This window comes from Urocitellus parryii, chromosome 9 (assembly GCF_045843805.1).
Source record: "Urocitellus parryii isolate mUroPar1 chromosome 9, mUroPar1.hap1, whole genome shotgun sequence".
Classification (NCBI taxonomy): domain Eukaryota; kingdom Metazoa; phylum Chordata; class Mammalia; order Rodentia; family Sciuridae; genus Urocitellus; species Urocitellus parryii.
This window is the reverse complement of record NC_135539.1, coordinates 3,825,818-3,847,520: the sequence shown is the minus strand read 5'-3', so window position 1 is coordinate 3,847,520 and position 21,703 is coordinate 3,825,818.

Genomic DNA, 21,703 nt, shown 5'->3' with positions numbered 1-21,703 from the left:
GGCAAGACAGGACTAACCCTAAGACCATACAATTTATTTTTCTCACGCTCATTTCTGTTTTAATAATTATCATATCGACTCTGAATTTATTACAGTACAAGAATGACTTTATGTGGAATCTCATGAATTTAAACATTAATGTAAGATAAATTAGTTTTAAATTGAATTCCTCGAATGCAATTGAATGTGTTTCCGTATGATGAATAAGGAATTTTCCAAATAAAATCTAGATCTCTGATGTTCCATTTTTGAGCTGGTGGAAGAAATATGTGGGGATATTTGATAAGGTTAAAAGATGATGGCGCTTCAATAGATTAGCCATGCTATGAAGTTATTTTTTTGGAGGGGGGGAGCGGGGAAGCATTTGGGGCTAGAGTTCAGTAAATAAAATGTGAAGATTCCTCCATACGAGCATATTAAGTCTCTTGGTCACTTTCAACTTAACGTCAGTTATCCTAAGATACAGAATTCTTGCAAAGTGGGTACTTTTTTCACATTTTAAAAATAAATCCACTCCCTTGGTGTGGGTTGATTTTTTTTTTTTTTAAATCACTTCTGCTTTCATTGGATTTTCCTTGAAAGCTCTGCTCATTGTGATCTCCAGTGGCTGGAGAGCTCTTCTTCAGAGCAGGCCACAAGCAAGTGGTCACAGGGTAGAAAGGAAATCCATTAAAGAAGAAATGGGAAACTTGTTCTGCACCTTATCAGACCCGGTATTATCACCAGGAGAGGAGTGCTTATGGGGGAGGAAGGGCGCTCTGCTCAGGGGATGGAGACCCAGTCTGGTGACAGCTGGTGACTGCCCCCGGGTGATTCGTCACCCTTCGGCAGGGTGATCTTTTCAAAGCCTGAATGCGACTGTGTCATTGCCCTGCTCTCTAGAGCTTTCAAAATGAAGCCTAGACCCATCTCAGCCTGGAAGGCCTCCCGTCAGCCGCCTCCCTCCCTGTCTTCCACCCTTCCCAGGTCTCTTCCATCTCCAAGGAGCCGACTTCCCTGCCACCAAAGCACATTTGCACACAGGACTCCCACCTGGAGCTTCCACTCTGCCCTGGGGAACCCCCCCAGTCCTTCGATCCCAGCCAAATGTCTCCCCCTTCAGGAACATCTGCCACCTGGAGCCTCCTGGAGCAGGAGACACCTCTCCCACCGTGAGGTGGCTCAAAGGCAATGTCCCTTACATTTCTAGGCCGTTGTGGTGAGCACCTCTGTACCAGGATGCCCGGTGCTCCCTGGGGAATGCACCTTGTCCGCTTCTCTCTCGCTCCCCCAGTGTGAAGCTCAGCACTGGCACGTGCAGACCCTGGAGAAAATGGATAGAGGGCTCTAAACCATGCAGATCCAAAGCACCCACAGAGAAAGAGAGAAGGTCACGTGGTGTGGGGCAGGTGCCAGGAAGCAATTTGGCTCCAGAAGAAGGTCAGTGACTCCCAGATGGGATCCCGTCACTCTCCCCTGCTCCTCGTTGGGTCCCTTTGGGTCATTACCTAATGAATGGAAAGTGGACTTAAAAGTCCCAAGAAACCAAAGAAATGCTGGATGTGCCGTTTGACCCATAAAGGGAAGAAATTTGAGGAGAATTTCATGAAATGCAGTCAGAAAAAAAATAAAAGGCATAAAAGAGAAATCTGAGAGATTCCACTTCTAGGAATTTTATCTACATAAATCCATACATAAGAGAGCAAGAATATATGCGAGGAAGTAAATTCTATGTCCGCACATACCCACCTGTGGGTGTGCACATGTCCGTATAAGTATATACATGAAACGGGGATGAACCACTCTCTGTAGAATGTTTGGGAGGGCTTTGATCCACCCGTACAGTGAAGTACTATCCTACCATTAGAAGAACAAGGTTCATTTACAGATACTAACATGGAAAGGTATTAAGGACTATTTGTTAAGTGAAAGGCAGTGTTTGCATAATCATGTGGATATTATGAATGTATTTTCTTCAAGCGCATACAGATGAGTGTAAGAAAAGATGGTGTGCAAGTTCCATTGTACACAACAAGGGAAGTCTAAAATGATACACGGCTGGCTTCCATTCCTGTTCATTCTTGGACTGAAGATTGATAAGGGGATGTTCACTCTTTTTCTTGTTTCTATTTAAATGTTACCAGCTAACAAAGAAGTAAGAATAGAGAAACGAAGAAAATTATCACAGGAACCCTAGGAGGGAAACCTTAGAAAATGAAGCAAGAGGCAGCGTCCTGTAGCCACTGGCTTCCAGTGCCTTGCTCCCCGGCAGGTGTTGGGGAGTGTCTGGAGGCATTTTGCTTCGCCACACTGTAGGATGCGGTGGCTACTACCAGGATCTAGGGGCAGAAGCCAGGGACCCTGCTAAGATCCTGCAGTGAATAGAAGAACTCCCACACAAGGCTATGCCATGCCCCTCTCCTCCCAAGCGGGTAGTTTTGGAGGGTCAGTCCTCTGCTGTGATGGTCAAGGGCAGAGAGAGTTTCCCAGTAAAGCTTCCGTGACTTTAGAACACCCCGGTCCTCATCTAAGCCTCCAGGAATTCTCCAAACATAGGTGCCATGCGACTTTCTGATTGACATCTAAGCCCCCCCCCCCCCCCCCCCCCCCCCCGGTTCACCTCATTATTTTGTCCTTTCGACAAATTACCTCATCTCAGGTAGGGCTGGAGAGATTCATGGCACTCCACTCTCATTAAGGTTCCTTCTGTTTGCATGCACTTTCACTCATTATGATCTCATTAGCATAATTAAGGGTACAGGATGAGGGGAGCCAACACAGTTTAGTCTCCACTTAAAGCTTGGCTCGACTTGGTCAAATTTTAACAATATTCTTAGTTCACTGTCTTGTGGTTTGAGAGATAATAATAATACAGAAACTTCCTCTTCTTGGACTCCATAGCTTCTCCCAACATCTTGCTCATTGACATACAGCTCTACAGTATACCGAGTTAGCATATTTCAATTCTATTATCTAAGTATAAACTGGAAATGCACCGGACCACCTTTAACTACACAATGATATCTGTGCGCACCCTCTAGCCAAATGGCTATTATATATTATTTACTTAGCCTAATGCATTTCCCTCCTCAAATACAAGAGATGGTCCCCTCTGATCATTACCTCTGGAGCTGGCCAACTGTTTAATATCATTATTTGAGTAATTCAAGGAAATTATTTTCCACCCAGAGTCAGAGTTGTGTTGAATGTCGTCAAGTGGAAGAATGTTAGCATTTTTTAATACAAAGATGATCACCCGCCACCCAGTTCCATTATTCATGGCGCTCTCCCTTCGGTTCCTCTCTTGCATTTGAGAAGTGCCAGTTTTTTGGGCAGTGATTCATTCCGTTTCCCCATCTCTGGGAAGAAGGGACAGTGGAAAGAACAAGACCCAGCACTCGGGGGAGTTTTATAAGCATCCCCAGCCGTGAATGCAAGAGGGAACATCTTTTATGCAGTGAAGGGAGTAGGAAACGCAGGGTCTCACTTTTAAAAAGAGAACCCCAAATTCTCTCTAAGGAGGCAGAATAAAATTGCTGTTGTAAGACTGGGAAGATGTTGCTAATGGGAATATGCTGAATGGTACCACTAATTAAATAAGGCACTTTGGAATTAATTGACAGCCTGCACTTAAGAATATAATTGCATATTAATCAAGCATTGGTAGACAAAACTTCATGCTATTTATTATGTGAGGAGAAAACTTTTTTCCTGATATTTCAAAGCCAGGGATTCAACTTTGTTCCTTAATTCATCTCCAGAAATGAATCTACTGTATTTGTGAGTGGGGAGCCCAAGTGAATAAATAAGCAGGAGTTTCCGAGGGGAACAACACAGTGGGATTTATCTTGAAAAGAGCAATTGCAGACATATGTCATATGTCATTACCGGAGAGTTGGCGACAGCGTTATTCATTATTTGGTTTCAGAGTGTTCTAAATTAGAGAAATGGATTATTGGAAGTGGATGATTTCCCCAGATTGCTACTTAATAGTGACTAAGGGGTCCGCATTACTCATATTTGCAAAGAAAATGGTGCTATGCCCAGCAGTGGTTGACTGAAATGAAATGTGAGGCCCACTGGGTATCGTCTTGAGATGCCGCCTAATTGTGTGCCTCTTGCTTAGCATAAATGTCCTGGGGTCTCAAAGGTTGGGGTGCTGGCAGCAACCGCAACTGGAGAGTGAAGTTTTCTCGGCTACTTACCTCTTTGTTTCCTCCTGCTTCCTTGATGCCACCTCTGCACACAGACTGTAATTACCAACTAAAAATAAGTTTCCCCGTTGCCCGGCTCCTTTACTGGGGACTGCTTACCTTCCCCGCGTTCTGAAACCATCCTCACCTGTTCTGAGAGGCTAGGATTGCCCTGAGTGAGCAGCACTCACTCACTCCTTGGAGCCCCACTGGGTGTCAGAGCTCCTGCCAGACACTGCCTCTGGACTGATGAGCAAGCCACATCCCCGCGTTCCGGGGCTATCAGTCTCCTGGGGACAGAAGCTCAGAGTAAGGTGCACCTGCGGGCTCTCCTGCTCCTGTCCTCAGGGCTCTGCTCCTGCTGACTTTCCAACCAGCTGCTCTGCGGCTACCCTGGCCTCTTTTCTGGTGGCGTGGTGGCGGTTTCCCGTTCAGGGTCTTTGCACCCGCCCTCTGTTCCTACGGCTGTTTCATGCTCAACCTTCAAGACTTCTAAGAGGGCCCCTCCCTGATGCCCAGGCTGGAGCGGACCCCTGCCCAATACTCCCTGCCAGTCACCCAGGCTGCTGCCCTGGCCACGTTTATAAGCCTGTCCTACCCTGGGTGCTACCTCCGCGCGGCCCGTCTCTCCTGGGTCTCTCCCCTTCTCCTTTGGTCTTACCACCAGCATCTGGTATCCAGCGGGTGCTTGGTGAACATTTGTGGTAACTGGTCACAGCCTTCAACAGGATGGAAGGAAAACACAGGAGTTATGGAACAGCCTCATGGGAAGACCTCGTTAGACAAAGGGCTCAGACAAGGCCTCTGTGAAGACGTGACGTGGAAAATGATGGGTACGAGAGACCTGGATGGGGGGGAGGGGCAACTCAGCCAGCAGGTCCAGCTGGAGGAGGGGCTGGTGACTGGGCAGAGGAGCGCTGTGAGTAGGAGAGCGGGCCATGCAGGGGGGCAGGAGCCAGGGCAATGTGGGAGCACTTTGGGACACCATTGGAAGAGCTTACAGATTGGGAGGAGCCATTACATAGTTGAGCAAGATCTCTGGGGCTTTCATGAGAAGACATGTTTGGGAGGCTAAGAGTAGGCACCAGGGCATTCCCTGCAGAGATCCAGGTGCTCGGGGACTCTGTGGGTGGATTAATTCATGAACAGGGAGGAGCAGGAGGAGGCAATTTATTTTTCAGAGAATCCATGCTGAAACCTGGAGATTTTTGTTTGGGATTACAAAAGGCCAGAGGAGGCAGAAGATCACCCCTCATTATTAAAACTCATGATAAAGTCATCCTGAGTGGTACCTGAAATCAGGCATCCTCTTCCCTCATCTTATGACTGACAGCAAGACCCAGATGCATGGGGCTCAGGCACCGGACTCCAAAGTCGAGATGTTAGGATCTGTGTGTGTGTGACTTTGTCTATCTGGAAATCAAAGTTCATTCTGATGAGTGAACTCCAGGAGCCCGGCACAGTGAGCACTGTGGTCCATGCTCCTCACACACTATTGTTACAAGGGATCCTGTTCTGTACCTTCCCTAAGGTTCAGAGTCCATGGTCTCGACATGGACCCTTCAGTATTTTCTTCTGTGTAACCATGACAGGAGAAGAGGACAGGGCTCAGACAAATTAAAGGACAGCTTCAGTACCCGACAGACTCACCATCTCAATGGTTTTGTGCAGTTCAAGTTTTTATCTTACCTGTGGCTCCAGACGGGTATCCTGAAGCACAGGTAGCCCCCCTGCATGATTTGATGCACGGTCCCAGGCTCCTTCCACCTGAGGTTTTTGCCAGGTAATTGCCAGGTACAAGGAGGACCTCCAGGGTCATGCCACAGGAGCAGCCCTTCCACTCACATTTCATGGGCCGGAACGCAGTCACCTGGCCACCCCTGACTGCAAAGGGAGCCAGGAGATACAGTCCCCCGAGGAGAAGACAACTGCTGGTGAACAGAGAGCCAGGCTTTGCCACAGAGCATCCTCCAAAGACACGGGAGATAACCACAAATTCCTTTCCTCCAATGGATGATATTTAATGGCTGGACTAGTTCACACACTACTGTGTATTTTAGGATGTTAGGCATTTTTTTTTTCTCATTATTTTTGGAAAAAAAAAAAAGAAGTTGTTTGGCAGTTCTAACTTCCCACCGGGGCTCCTTAGAATCTGTTTTATAAACAATGGGATAGTTTAGGCTTTTCAGCTTTGCGGTTGAATTAAGCTACACAAAGCAAGCAGGCTTTGAAGTCGGGAACCAAAACATACAATGACACAGGAAACTAGAAACCCCTTAGGATCTTAACCTTGTTGTGTGACATCTTCCAACAAACCCCTGACTTGTTTGGGGGATTCTGTTAGTGCTTCCTAGGGATGTCTTGATTTCTGCCTCACTTCAAACCCTCCTTCCTCGGGAATTAGCCTCTGGACGAGAACAGAGTGGCACCTTAAAATTAGATCGTCTTTTAAGACGTGACTTAAGGGAGGTCTCTTGCGTGAAGCTCTGGCAGACTATGTCACCCCCTTTCTGGACATGGTGGGCCGTGTCTCTCTTGAGTCCCTAATGTATCCTGTATAGACTGTGATGGCTCCCTTGCTTTAGTAACACAGTTCTCGGTTTGCTTTCTTATTTACAGTAGAATACCAGCTCATCTCACAGTACTCAAGAGATTCCGATGTCAAGGCATCAAGTGGAAGGCAGGGGTGGTTTCATTATGCAGAACTCTCCTGTTTGCAGGACACCATCTCTGTCACTGGCTGGACAACACATGGAGGGTAGAGATACCTTTCCCATGCCTTCTCCAAACCTGCATGGTCAGGTCGTGCATTCGCCCTCCATGATGACAGAAGGATGGAAAGATGAGTAGCAGGATGGGCAGGTGACCATGCAGCTCTGCTCAGAGGAGCACACCTACTTGCAGTTCTTGTAGAGTAAGCCCAAGTCAGTGAAAAAAAGGGCATTGGTCCCATGACCTCTATTGGTGAGCCTCAGCCAAAGCAGTGCTGAGATTAGAATTCCCTCGTTTGCATATGGTTCCTTCCAAGCTCTTCAGGAAAGTTGACTTTCTGAGTTTAAATAACTATACCATCAGATGAGGTGGCACTGGGTAGCAGAGACACTGTAGAGCTCAGTGTTCTAACAATCCACTGAGCCTTGGTCATACAGCTGTTCTAACAGTCCACTGAGCCTCGGTCATGCAGCTGTGCTGCTGGTCTCCTCTACGTGCAGGCTCAGGATCCAGGCTGCTTCCGTTTTGAGGCTGCATGACAAGGGTGAACCTACCAGGGAAGCAGAAGGCTAATCTTGGGTTTTCTGCAACAGCGTGACTTCCACTTACCGTCCACGGGCTGAAGCTAATCCCCTGGCCTCAGTCAACTGCCAATGACCAAGCAAGACAGGAGAACTAGACATGGATGAGCTGTAGCAGCATCTATTAAGATATCCATGCCTTCCATGACAGTGATTAACTAGGAGGCACCATAACAAATGTGCTCAGCCTCTGGACACCAGACTGGGACCCACACTGGGCCTGAGCTATAGTGGGAATGATTTGCACGATCATAGTCAGGTTCTCAGTCTCGCTAAGCCTCATTTGCCTCATTGAAAATGGAGAATAATAATAGCTTTAATTAAATAGCATGTTGATCACTGAACCTGGGCATTATGTGAGTTCAGTAAATATCTGTTATCTCTAAATGCTCATTAATACTTAAAGAATTATTATTACAATACTGTTATTAGAGATAACAGTGTAAGACATTTGCCCTGCATGTGCACATATGCTCATTAAGAGACCCACAAGTGCATGTACTCAACAAGGTGTATCAGAAGACTCCACTCACAATTTCCCAGATACCCTAAACAAACTCTGACTGAAATCTGCACTGGGGTTCGACCTACTCATCAAGTGTTCGTTATTGAGAACCATTAGAGGCCTGGACGACGACATCATCATTATTATTATTATTATTATTATTTTTAAGAAAGAAAAAAGGGTGGGGTTATCCCTAGTTTTCCGCAGTTTCCACAGTCTGGAAACAACCACTGGGTGCCATTGCTAATGCCTTTGGCTCCGTCTTGGTGGAGAGGCTGAGCAGCTTCTGAGATGTGCTGCTGCCCAAACCTCCGCAGACTCAATAAACGCCCTGGAATTTAACATGCGTCTGCTGTCTGCTGAAGAGCTCTGGGCACAAATAGGTTTCTTTTATTATGGACAGAAAGGCCAAGTGAAATTTTAATCAGACAGACAAGGAAGGTGTCTGAGAACACGGAAATGCCAGTCCTGCTGGTGTATTCACGATATTGAACCTGGCTTTTGGGGGCCTTTGTGGCGATTTCAATTAGCTGTGAGACGCAGAGCCTGTGTGTTTTTTTTTTTTTTTTTTTTTGTAAATTCTTCTCTTTTTAATTAAGCTCCTGTTCATCAGGATATTAGAAGGCACATGAGTCTTCTTGTAATACACTGACGATTGAAGAGAAAATTAAACCGTGGAAACATTTGGATTTTGAAAGGACACAGCTGTCCTAAGCCCCACGCTGACAGTTAAAGTCGACACACTCTTCTTCCCGAAGATTTTCAGCAGCTTCTTCCTTCCATCCCAGTCTCTAGATTTCACGACCTTCAAACTGCAATATCACGTAGGCCTGCTTTAACGTGTGGCAAGCCTGATTTCTCCCTCTCTCTCTCTCTCACAATGATGTGGCATTGGGTATAAACAAAAGAGTGTCAAGAACAAGGATGGACATTGGGAAGCCTACTCACACTATCACCCGACTCAGAAACTAAAGCGTCTATCGCTATTGTGGAAAGGACCGGTTTGCTCCTTGGTGAGTTTATTCTAGAAAACCACCAAGCACCGTTTTGCCAATGAAGGAGCATCAGAGCACCCAGAATCACTGGAGATGCCAGAATAAAAAGAGGTCTTTCTTTCTTTGATCTGAAGCTTTGTCAGTCTGTGAGTCAGATGCAAGACATGGAAAGGTATTCCTAGAAGCCAGAAGGCCACTTCAGGGAGCCAGGGACTGGGGCTCCCTTTCGTCCCTCCTCACCGGCTCCTGCTTGGGTGGATTCCTGCCTTCACTCCTCCGTCCCACGTGGAACATGATGGAAGTCCTCTTTCAACTGCTGTTAACATGATGGCTTTGTAACCTCCCCAAGTGTGTGTGCTGAAATCCTCACCCCCAAAGTCATGGCTTTAGGAGGTGGGGGGCTTCTGAAAGGTGATCAGTTCATGGAACAGGACCCCCATGAATAGGGTCAACTGCCTTAGAAAGGGGGCTCAGGAGACCCCTCATCCTTTCTATCCCGGGAGGTAGAGTGAGCAAGCTGCCCCGGCTGCCTGCGAGGAAGTTGCCCACACCAGACACTCCATGTGTCGCCACCTTGAACTTGAACTTCACAGTTTTCGGAACGGGGAGAAATACATCTTTATTGTTAACGAGTCACTCAGTCTACAGTATCTTGCTCTAGCAACCCAAACCGAGATGATTATGATGTCCATTTACGACCCTGACCCTGACACCGGGATTCTCTTGAGAGTTCCTGGTGCAACGCGTGTGTTCTCACACTGAAAGGGCCAAAAGGCAAATGCAAGGTGTTTTAATCGACATCCTGTTTTCCACATTTAAAAAAAAAAAAAAAAAGTTTTGTTTGCTTGAAGGCAAGACCCTCGTGGAGTCTTGGTGGAACTGCAGAGTCAGTGGTTCTGTGGTTCTTGATGATTTTCTGAACCGTCTAACCTCGGGCTAATGAGGCAGGTCTTACCACAGGCCGCCTCTTGGCAAGCTGTCCACCCACAGCTCCACAGCTAATTTGACTCTGGAAACTCTCACTGAGGCTTCTGGTTTCTGCTGACTCTTGACTAGTCGGGAGCACCCTTTGGGGGATGTGGGGGAGGGGGCGTGGGGGCACATGCACCCTCCGAGGAGAGGCATCCCGCCTGGGCCGATGTGGAGAAGCAGAGCAGCACTCCCTGGCCTGGCCCCTGAGGCTGATGGCTCCCTCGGAATGTTCTTACAGTGGACTGGTCAGCATCAGGAGTTGCCCTTGAGGGTTCGCCTCTGGAGAGCCTCAGCCAGGATGTACCTCCATCATGCCGTCGTTCCTGGAGCATTGCCTTTTAAGAAAACACAAACATCTACCTCTCTTCATTACCTTGTTCTGATCAGAGAAGCAATGCAAGCCCACCTTTGAAAAGGTAGATACCTCCTCCTCACACACACAAAACTATTTCTTCCTTCATCCAACCACTTGGAAGTTGGTCAGTGTTGGGGGCAACGTTGCTGAGCTTGGCTGTGCATTTACAAATGCAGGTGTGTGTGTGTGTGTGTGTGTGTGTGTGTGTGTGTTTAGAAAAAATGAGATCCTGCTTTTCTGTTTTTTTCAACTTGAGGGATATCGCAGGCATCCGTCTGTGGTGCTCTGCTGTGTGTGACCCGTATCGTCCATTTCAGGCTCTGCTGTGTTCCTTGCTGGAATTCATTTTACAGTCCCCCACTGATGGACATTTAGGTTGTTTCTCATTGTTTTTTTCTAAATACCTGGGAATTCACTCTAAGCATGTGAGGTTTTCTGCTGGAGTGGACATCTCTTGAGTTTAAGCTTTGGGTGGGAAAGTTCTTGGCTTCTTCTGAGCCCTTTGCTAAGGTGGGCAAAGGCATCAAGTGAGGGAAGGAAGGAAGCTGCCCAGTGTGGTCACAGTTGGTCTCACAGAGCAAGGAGTGCCTAAGAAAGGGAAGGAAAAACAGATTCTGTCACTGTTCTGCGGCCTGCTCTTGGCTTTAGAGACAGAAGTTAATGCAGTGGATTTGGGAATGTGCTCTTGACAATCCTGGCCCACGTTGAATAAAGAAAGAAGCAGGGCTTGACCCCAGTGAAAAGCTCTTCGGACCGTCTGTCCCCTCTGTTCCTTCATCCGGCCTCAGATTTTCCTTCAGGAAATCACCAAAGCTCTCACTCACCTCATGCAAGTGGAAGGGCCCACCCACGTCATGATGCCTGCAGCTCCCTGTGACCACAGGACATGTCACTCTGTCTGAACCCTCTGCGGCAACCTGCCCACTGCACTCTCCCTCCCTGCCCCTGCCTAACCACCATCACCTCTCCCCAGGTCGCTGTTCTCTCTTTCTTGCCCGGACCCTCCATTTTCCCCATGGCTTCTAGAGGAGAGTGCTCTTTTGCTGACAAGCCTTCCATGGTTTCTAATTCTACTTGGGGAAAAAAAAAATCAGAGCTTTTATTGCAATTTCCCAGGGCCTCCTTCTGCAAGATGGCCCTGTGCACCTGCTCTGCTGGCCCACACCCTGATTGTGCTGCTCTGTTGTCTGGTTCTTGAACAGGCAGAGCTGTCGCGTGCTTCACAGGCCTTCTACCCATTGTGCACTGGGTTATCTCAGCTCCTGTTGCACATGGCTGTTCCTCCTCGTTGCTCCTGTCTCACTGTGAACATCATCATCTCCAGGAGGCACCCCTGTCCCCTCCCATGGAGCTCCTTCCTCAGGTGTAATTGATGCGAGGCCATGTTTGTGTCCTGTAGCATACACATCGCAGTTTGTCATGTGTGCCCTTCCATATGTCTTTCCCTCAAAGATACCAGCTCCATGAAAGTCAGGTCCATGTTTTCATGTTTATATCACACTTATCACCCAGCCCCGTGCCTACCACCTGGTGGCTGCCCAGTGGGTGCTTATTGAATGGAAAGGTAAGGAAAGGAATATCATGTGCGTCTTCTTGAGTCTCTGTGGGTCTTTACCTCCTTTTAGGTGAATAGGCACCGTGATCCTCAATTCCCTGCCCATCAGCCAATGTGCAGCCCTCACAGATCTTGGCTCATTAGTCAACAAAGGGTGAGCCCCAGCCCCGGGGTGTTGCCAAAACCCAGTACTTCTCTGATATCTGCGTGGATAGTGGGGAGCAAGACCGGGTACGTTCCGTAAGATGACACCTGGATCGTAATCAGGGAGAGAAAAATAAGAGCGCAGCAAATGGAACATAAACTGTGTAGCGGACCAGACAGGGGAGGAGCCATGGGAGCTGTTCTGAGAGCTGCTGGGATGGAAGATTGGAGCCACGGCCTGGAAATGCTCAGAGACCTTTGCCCCTTTGAATCATGTATTGGGGGAGCCATTGAGCATCTACAGACGTCCAATAACCAATAAAATTTCATGAATGGTAATGCTCGCCAGTATCCAGGAGAATCAGGCTGACCTTACAACATGATCGGCTAACAAAATTAGGTCATTTGTCTTTGATAGGAGATGGCCACTTCCTTTATTTATTCATTTGTAAGAGGCTTCTTTAATAAGCCTGTGTGCTCTCGGATGGCATGCTCATAAGTTCTAGTAAAGCCTAGAAGAAAATTACAGAAGGAAAGACTGCTTCTGAACTACCCCAGATGAAAAGAGGTGGTGGCTAACCCTTGCAAGAGATGTAATCTCCCTATGTCTATGGGGCAAACCCCTTTCCTTTTTTTTTTTCTTTTTTTTACTGTGTTCCTGTGGGGAAAAGAAGCAGGTCTCAGTCAAACAGCAGCAAATGCTTCATTCCTATCTCTCTTGGGGTTGAGGGTCTCTCCTTCTCTGAGAATTGTCTCTGTCCTTCCTCAACTACCCCCATTTGAATGGCTCACACACACTCTTTTTCAGCTAAACATGGCACCTCCAGCTCCAGACTTCTGGGATCACAATATGGACCCGACGGCCACTTACCAACCTTCCACGGAATGACCCTTTCTCTGAGTCAGCTGGGCATTGGTGTCCTGGGCTGCATGTATTTGGGCAGCTCTGCTTCATGCGGTGGGTCCAGCTGGATCTGGCGGATCAGAACCGTGGGTGAGGCTCCACAGTGTTTGTTCTGGGGTCCAGCCTGGGGTCCGCAGCCATCTGGATATGCTTCTGTTCCACTCTCGTCTTCATGCCCCTAGGGAGACACAAGAGCTGGAACCCTAGCACCGTGGCCCCTCTTTTATGGACCAAAGCAAGGCATGTGACTAATGACAAAGTCCAAGTGCAGGGAAGAGAGTCCACTGCCAAGAGGCTGGAAAATCACATGGCAAAGAGCATAAACCCAGGTGGCGAGGAATTCAGTCCACCGCACCTGACCACAGGGTCTGGTGCCATTTTCAGACAGCAGTGGCTGTGGTCATTAGAAACCCCCTTCCCACTGTGAATGCCCAAATGCCTGTATTTGTTTTAACACAACCACGCCGCATTGCTTAGTAATTAAATGAAACCTCATAATATTACCGTGCTAGGGAAAGAATGCAGAGACCGAATGACTCCTGCCAAGACTTCCTAACACTAGAGGAACATCTGACCCTCGCTTTGTGCTGGAGTGACATGGCAAGTGGCTGGCACTGGAAAACTGGGGAGTCGATGAACATTCAGAGAGACTCGGCTCCCAGCTGCAGCTGGTTGTGACCATGTGGGAAAGCGGGCCCACGGAGCCAGACCTAATTTGTCCATAGACATCTGGCACCTGCATTTTAGTTGCAAAATTTTCAGTCTTTAAATGTTAGTCACTAATACAATATTTTACAAAAACACTTTACATGCCAAAGAAAACACTTCTGTTGACCATGCATGGCCAGCAGGTGCCAGGATGCCAGCCCAGTGTAGGCTGAAGTCAGTGTGTGCTGTTTTCAACATTATTGGTGGAATCTAGGTGAATGGTTGGAGAGTTGGACAGATGGATGGATGGATGGATTGGTGGATGGATGCACAGATGGATGGATGGATGGATGGGTTGGTGGATGGATGCATGGATGGATGAATGGATGGATGGATTAGTGGATGGATGGATGTAGGTAGGTATGGACTGGTGGTTGGAGAATGGAAAGGGAGAAAAATTAAACAGAAACACATGTAGAAAGAAGAAAGAAAGCTCGCTATCTAGCCCCCACTGTGTCATAGCGTGTGACAAGTAATAATGCACAGCAGAGGTGCTTGCATTTGGGGCTCAAACAGAAGGCTACTGACTCAGGGAAGGAAGGTGCCCGTTAAGGAAGGGCAACCACATGTTTCTGTGTGTGAAAGAGGAACAGAGAACAGTAGGATTGAAAAGCAGAGGTTCCTACCCTTGGCGACACCACCCTGCCCCAGGTACTTTACTGCTGGTTGGCTGTCTGGCTTTCAGACAATTTTTAGGTATCATCCATTCTTGGCCAGTCTTGAGCCCTGTGCATCTGCCCATTTGGGGGCAAACTCAACAGATGTTCCCAGGATTTCGTGAGACCCCCCTCTTGATTCCCCTTTTCTGATTCCTATATAACCATTGCCAGAGGGTGAACTGAGGGTGCTGAGTGGCTTGATGGAAATTTTCCAAATTTGGAGGCAAACAACCTTCGCACATCAGAGCTGTGTGCCGGCAGCATGGAGCTTTGGCCCCGATGAGTTATTTTCTGGGGTTCCTAAATGTCAGCCCTGCAGCAGTCTCTCACTGGCAGGAACTCTGTGCATTGTCAAGAGGAATGGATTCTGACAAGAGGGGGAAAATAATGTCCTCATGCTTTACCTACAAGGGAAACTCCTCTCCATCAGGATCAACTGTCGAAACCCCACGCATCCCTGAAACCCCGTTCAGGTGCCTCTCATCCAGGGAGCCACACTGATTCCCTCCACTGTAATCCTCTTCCCTGACCTTTCTCTGCTGTTGGCTCCTTGTTTTGGTTCCCGTCCTGTCCTAATCCCTCTAACTTGCATTTTAACTACGTGTGTGTGTGTGTGTGTGTGTGTGTGTGTGTGTGTGTGTCCCCAAATGAAAAGGGATGCACTTTGGGTTAGAAACCTGGGGGATTTATCTTTGAGTCTTGCATATACTGTTGATTGTAGTTGATCATCAAGAGTGACAGGTGACGTACTGTTTTCTCTAACAGATAAAAAATATCCACCTATTGCCTCCTCTATTCACATCTACCATCTAAACCGAGTTTCTAGAAATGGATCCTTACACAGTTAGCTTGTCCATGGCCAGGTGAGATTCTAAGTCACCTCAGCCGGGTGTCCTTTTCCTCGTCCTTCCATCTCTCATCAACGGTTGTTACTTTACTCCATGCCAAGGTGGATCCTGAGGGCGTCTTCAAACGAAGCAGAACCAGTCCCCGTTCTTGGGCTTCGAGTGTAGTGTGAAGCTACAGAAAACAAGCAAATAAAGAAGAAAATAAAGGGGGAGGCCAGAGGGTGGGAGAGAGACCCGCTTGGGTACAGTGGCCCGGGAGGGCCTCCGTGAGGAGGAGATGGGTGGGTGACAAAGGGTGGCAGGGAGCAGGCTGTGAGGAAGGGGACTGGGAGCTGCGAGCTGCTAGCCAAGGGGACTGTGTGCGGCCACTCCCTACGTGGAGAAGAGGTGGGCGAGGCAGGGCGAGGCCCCAGGGCCAGACCAACACCAGGGGAGGCACTTCCCTCCAGAGGGTCTCCACAGACCTGAGGCAGCCAATCCTCCTCCTCGTTCCTCCTAGGAGGCAGTTCCTCATGCCTTGTTCCCACCTTTCCCTCATTCTGACTGCTGTTGTCATCAGTTGTACACAGATAAAAGTCCATTTTTTGGCTAAAATTAAAAAGAACACCATCCCCCAAGGCTGGTAAGGATTGTTCATAGACTGCAAATAGTGTGAAATAGCACAGGGGTTCTGAAAAATGTAGTTGCATGCTACTGCACTGTGACTTGGTCCTTACATTCTTGGGTATTTATCTCAGGAAAATGAAAATATGTCCACACAAGACTCTGTTAGGGAATTTTTCATTACACAGCTTGATGTGTGATAATCCAAGACCAAAACAACCCCAGTGTGATTCAGTGGGTAAATGGTGAAGCAAACTGTGCTACCTCTATAACCTGGAATACTACTAAGCACTAAGAAAGAATAAACTATGGAGGGGAGGTACACAGCTTGATGAAGCTTCAGGGATTATGGTGAGACAAAAACCAGTCCCTAAGAGTTACACATGATGTAACTCCATTTATATAATCTCCTCTAAGTGGAAAAGGAGCAGCAATAGAGAAGAGATGAGTGATTCCCAGGGGTCCGGAGGGAAGAGCGTAGAGTTGCTGGGCTGGCTGTGATACTTTCCTGTAGTTTTGCAAGATCTGGCCACGGAGGCCATTAGGTTGGATATATATCAGATCTCCCTTTATTGTTTCTTACAACTACATGTGAATCTATGATTAAGTCAAAATAAAACGCTGGATTTTAAAAGTCCTTTCATGTAACAAGTTAGAATTTTTAGAGATTTTAAAAATATATGTTAGCCTATTAAATGTTTGATTCGTGTGTCACTTCCCTCTACAGAGCGTAAGCACTTTTACTTTGGGAATTGTTTCTTAATCATCCCCAGGTCCTTCCCCTCAGTGAGCCTCCTGCTGTCCTAGAAAGAATAAAGCCCTGGGGCTGGGAACATGAGCAGGAGAGCAGAGCCGTGCCAGGCCAGCAGCTGGGGCAGACCCATGCCTGATCTGGGAAAGACGGGGACTCAGAGGCCAAGGGCCAGCCGAGGTGCCCCGTCTCCACCGACCCCTTCCCTGAGCACTCTGTGGAGAAGGGCTTGGAGGCAGACACGGGTGGAAGGACAGTGTGCTTGTGTTCCAAGAGGGGAGCCCCCTCCCCTTTTCCTCTCCTGTTTTTTGGGGAAGGGCAGCATTTGGGGGAGGTAGTGTTTTAGGGACATATGGCTCCTACAACCAAGTGTCCTAGAGTCATGGCTTCAAACAATAAAAGTTTACTCTCCTGCAGTTCTGTTGGCCAGAAGTCGGAAGTTATTGTCACTGGGCTGAAATCAAGAGGTGAGCAGGGTGATTCTCTCTTTTCGTGTTTGTTGGCAGCCCTTGGCAGCGGGCATGGCGGCCGCCTGACCGCCCTCTCTTCTTCTGTGGTCCCATTGTCTCCTCTTCTGTGTCTCTGCCTCTCAAATAAGGACACTGGAGATCGTGGAGGTCCTTCTGTATGATCCAGGGTGATCCACAATGTCATGAATTTTAATCACATTACAAGGAAACTTCTTCCTTCTGTCACTTATAGGATGAAGGCCTCTCTTTGGGTGCCGTTGTTCAGGCTGCATTTTAAGTGTGAGAAGAGCTTTCGAGAGGGAACAGTTCTTTTTTTTTCTAGGAAATTAACTGTTCAGGTGACCCACATGCTGGGAACTGGCTGTCCAGGTTCAGTGCATGTTGAGAATCAGCTGTCCCGGGGAGGTGAATCCTGGGGACTAGCTGACCAGAAGGGCTTCTGGAAGTAGCTTTTCAGGCAAGTGCATGCTGGGAACCCGCTGTGCAGGAGAGGTGCATGCTGGGAGCCAGCTGTGTGGCAGAGGGGCATACTGGGAGCTAACTGTCCAGAAGTGCTGTCTGGGAGCTCAGGTGAAGTGCATGCTGGGAACCAGCTGTGCAGGAGAGGGGTTCACTGGAGACTGTTGATCAACATCATGACACCACACACGAGAAGATGGTCCTTCTTGTGAGCTATCCCACTGGTGGAACTGGAACAACTGGACCCAGCTGCTTTGTTGCCAAACAACCCTAGGTAAGCCTGCAGTGCCGGCCCTCTGACAACTTTCCATTTTTCCACATCCGTTGCCTAATGATTGTGTGAACTTGGGGGAAAATGCTGAACTTCCCCGAGCCTCAGTTCCTTCCGTCATGAAAAGGAAACAGCACTGGTATCGAACTCTTAGGGCTTTTGCGCGCATTAATGACCATTCATGTAAAGTTCATAGTAAAGGCCATGCAAGTGTTGGCTGTGATGATTGTATTGTTGGTGCTGATGTTGCTGCTGTGGCGATGATGGTGGAGGTAGTGATGACGTCACTGCCTGCTGCAGCATACCTTAAATGCATACAGCTGAATTTCAGTCCAGAGGGGGACAGTAACTGATGATCCGTTCTGCTACCTTGCCTCCAGCCATCAGGCCTTCTTCTTTGAAAGTCGGGCTGTCCTAATGGTGGATGTTGCTCACAGAGCGGTGCCTGCAGACAATCCCGACCTCCTTGAGAATCTGGCAGTGGGCATGCTTTCAGGATCTGGCTTATGAACAGTTGAGGGATGTTAGCAAATGGGTTCCTGCTTCCTTGCACTCTATGAAGCAGTTAGGTGGAATTAATTTTCATGGCCAATAGCAAATGCTGTCTGTTTGCATGGAGGCAAATTTGTGAACCTGTGGCAATTTATCGCCCTGCTAGGATTTGTTTACCAGTAGACGGCATCCTCGGGATAACGTGTCTCACTGTGCACGGAGAGAAGCTGCTCCCTGACCTCACTTGAAGAAGCCTCCGTGGGGTAATTTCCTCCCAGCAGATGACTGACATTACAATGTGGTGACAAATGATCAGTGTGGTAAATGGTTAATGCAGCCAGGGCCGGGATCCAGATGATTTATGCAAATAATTAGCTCTTCCCGGGTAGTGGCCTGCGTGTCGAGGTAACTTTTATTTTTCCAGACAGTCATCTCTGTAATGAGCTATTAGTCTGCAGGCCAGAAAGAAAGAAAGGGAGAGGGAAGGAAAGACCTCGGGCAGTTAAGTCTCCGTTCTTTCCAGAAATCCTCGTTTATTTAAAGCCAAATGTGATAATGTTTTCTCTTACAAAACTCCATTCTGTGAATTGTAAAAGCAACTCAAAATATGAGGGTCTGACTTTTATTTGTTTCGGTAATGGTTTCTGGGGTTTAGATGGAGCATGCGTTTCATCTATTCGTCTTCGCTGGGCACCACTGACATAAAGAAGGGCATGTACCATTAGCTCCATTTTCTAGTTAGGGAACGTAAGGAAGGATGGAGAATCAATATGCCTGTATTAGGCAGGAGACTTGGGGAACAAAAGAGACAAATCGTGTAGAGGAAATGGGCTAATTATCGAAAGGCTTATGTAAGAAATACACAGAATAAATATGAGAAAAGATGGGCATCCAAATTGGAAATCCCAGGGCATAGCCACGAGGTGAGGACTTCCTCTCACCTTTTTCTGACTCAGGTAACCAGTTTCTCCCAGTCACCGAGAACTCCTGAATCTCACAGCCCACCTGGCTACTCCTAAGAGAACCGACTTTCTTCTTGTGATTCAGACATGACGGTGGGATGGACAGGGGCTTTGGTCACTGAGACAGGAGCCCCATGCCAATGCCAGACTCCTCTTGGTGTCCAAGGAGCCAGCACCACCTAAGAGCATGTTTAGGGAGCAGATCCCAAGAGGAGAGAGGAATGATCCCCAAAGAAGTGGAGCACGGAGCAAGGACACAACCGCTTCCAACCCTAGACAGGAAGCTCCAAGAGGGAGGACAAGGGTGACCCGCCTTGTTGGGCATGCTGTCCCTGGCACCCAACCCAAACCCCTTCTCATGTGGGTGCTAAAGTTCTAGTGGGTGGGTCTGAGAAAGCCAAGCCAATGAAGGAGTGATAGCAAGTCATAACTCGCCCCAAAGAGAGAGAACACGGGATCTTTCTAACCCTGGGGAGAGGGAGCTCAGTGATAGAAAACTGGATCCACTCCATAGATTGCTGAGAGTGGCCTCATGGATCAGCCTCTGGGAATTCTGTCCTCTCCTTTTAGAGTACTTTGGATGATCACCGAATCCCCCCACCTTTCCTTCCACAAATACACTTGGGCGGCCAGATTCTGTGCCAGCCACCAGAAACAGGAAATGGTCACGGCCGCCTTGTCCTGCTCATCAGATCTTCTCCGTAGTTGTTTTATCATCAAGTACGACAATGTAGGGGTGTTATTTTTCCAAGTTTCCATTATTTTGAAGCCACCTCCGAATTTGGAGTCACTGGGTTTGGTGATTCTTGGACTAGGTCTCCTTGAGGCCCTGCTGAGGTCGGGATTTGGGGAGAAACCCTGAGCTTGCGAAGGAGACAGCAGAATCTTTCCTGAGCCAGTGCCCTTTTTTACCCCGCTTATGAAGATGATGACTGTCCCTTAAAAATGACCCATGGGCTAAGGCAGGAAAATGCCCCCTTGAGGATGTTCTTGGAGGTTCCATTCCTTCAGACCAGGTGGGCTTCACAAAGACAAGAGGTCAGAGGTACACTGTCACCTCTTGGGCAGGGATTCTTGCAGATTCCTGGACACCTCGAGAGAGTGGGTGCTGTTATGGGTTCCATTAATAAGTAAAAGGTTATCCCACTAACATCTGACCATGGGGCAGTCTTAATGATCCACTTGCCAAAACCCACCACTCACAGCTCGAGGGAGACGTGTATAACATTTTGCACTTGAAGCGTTTGATTTACAATCCGTTAATTGACAGACACTTTCATCTGTCCGTTTGGATAATATGAATCCAGCTTTTAAATGTCCCTTAAGGAAAAAAAAAAAAAAGAAAGAAAATAGATGGTAGATATTCTCTAGAGCTACTTTTTAATAGATCATTGCAAATCGTGATCAGCCCTGTGACTTTGTTGGCTGGTTGTCTTTTTGTTTGTTTTGTGAGGCAGCTGCTTCAAGAACCTTGACGCAAATCCCTGCACAGGAATCTGTAGGTAGTCAGGAATTCTGTGAGTTTTGAAAAGGGCTTGCAGTTCTCACTGATTTGGGGCTCTGGGTGCTGATATGTAAAGTGTATGAATAGACCTCTCGATCCCCAAATATGTTAGGAACTGATTAGGAAGAAATCAACACCTTCATTCGAGAACCATTTGAAAAGATGTATTGGTAACATCTAAATCATCCCATTATTTTGAGTCAGAGAACCCTTTTTCAGGAGCCTGGGAGACAGAAAGGCCATGTGTGGCCACCGAAAGAGTTAAGCCATTTTTCTATTTACATGGTTTATTTCACAAGTGTCTGACTCATTGGGCATAACCAGCCCAGTTAAATTACAAAATTACTATTTGGTCCCTTTTTTATTGACTACAATTCAAGGCTGCTTCAAGCCTCCCAAATTTAATCCCCCTAGCTCTTTGCCAAGAACATTACCTTTTATTTTCAGTGTTAAACTGTGTAAGATACCCCCAAGGCTACATGGAAACTCACTCTCTGTGATAGCAGCTAACGGAGTGTGGCGATTGTTCATGATCTCCCATTCTCCTGTAAATTGCGAGAGGCAGGGAGAGCAGCCGAATGAGAATTCCGTTCAGTCAGCGCTTTCTCGCCCCGGCTGTAGCCCAGGCAGTGCCTGTTGTGATAATTAATTATCGTGGGTTTGTAGCTCTTCATTCCGAGTTACCATTTAGCAACCTGTCAAAGCCTCAGCTAATGAGCCTATCCCATGGAATTCGAGGCATTTATTTGATTTGATTTTTAAGCATCAAGGCAATACTGGTGTGTCTTGGGTCAGAGGCAGTGAAGGGGGAGGTTCTAAACCAGTTCATGGGAAAGAAGAGGGTTTTTTCCCACCATTCACGCATGTTCCTACCCAGACTGACCCACTTACGGCATCCCGTTGACTTTTGGGTGACAAACCAGAAATTGAAGTAGCCCGTTGTCCCGGTGATTTCCACTTAAGAGTTGACGGACAGAGCAGCGGGCTCCTAATTGTGAAAGGTGGCAGGGGGCCTTGCGTCTGGATTAGGGTTTCCATCTCAGAAACAGATAAAAGTAGGTCCTTGTGGTCCTGCCGGTTG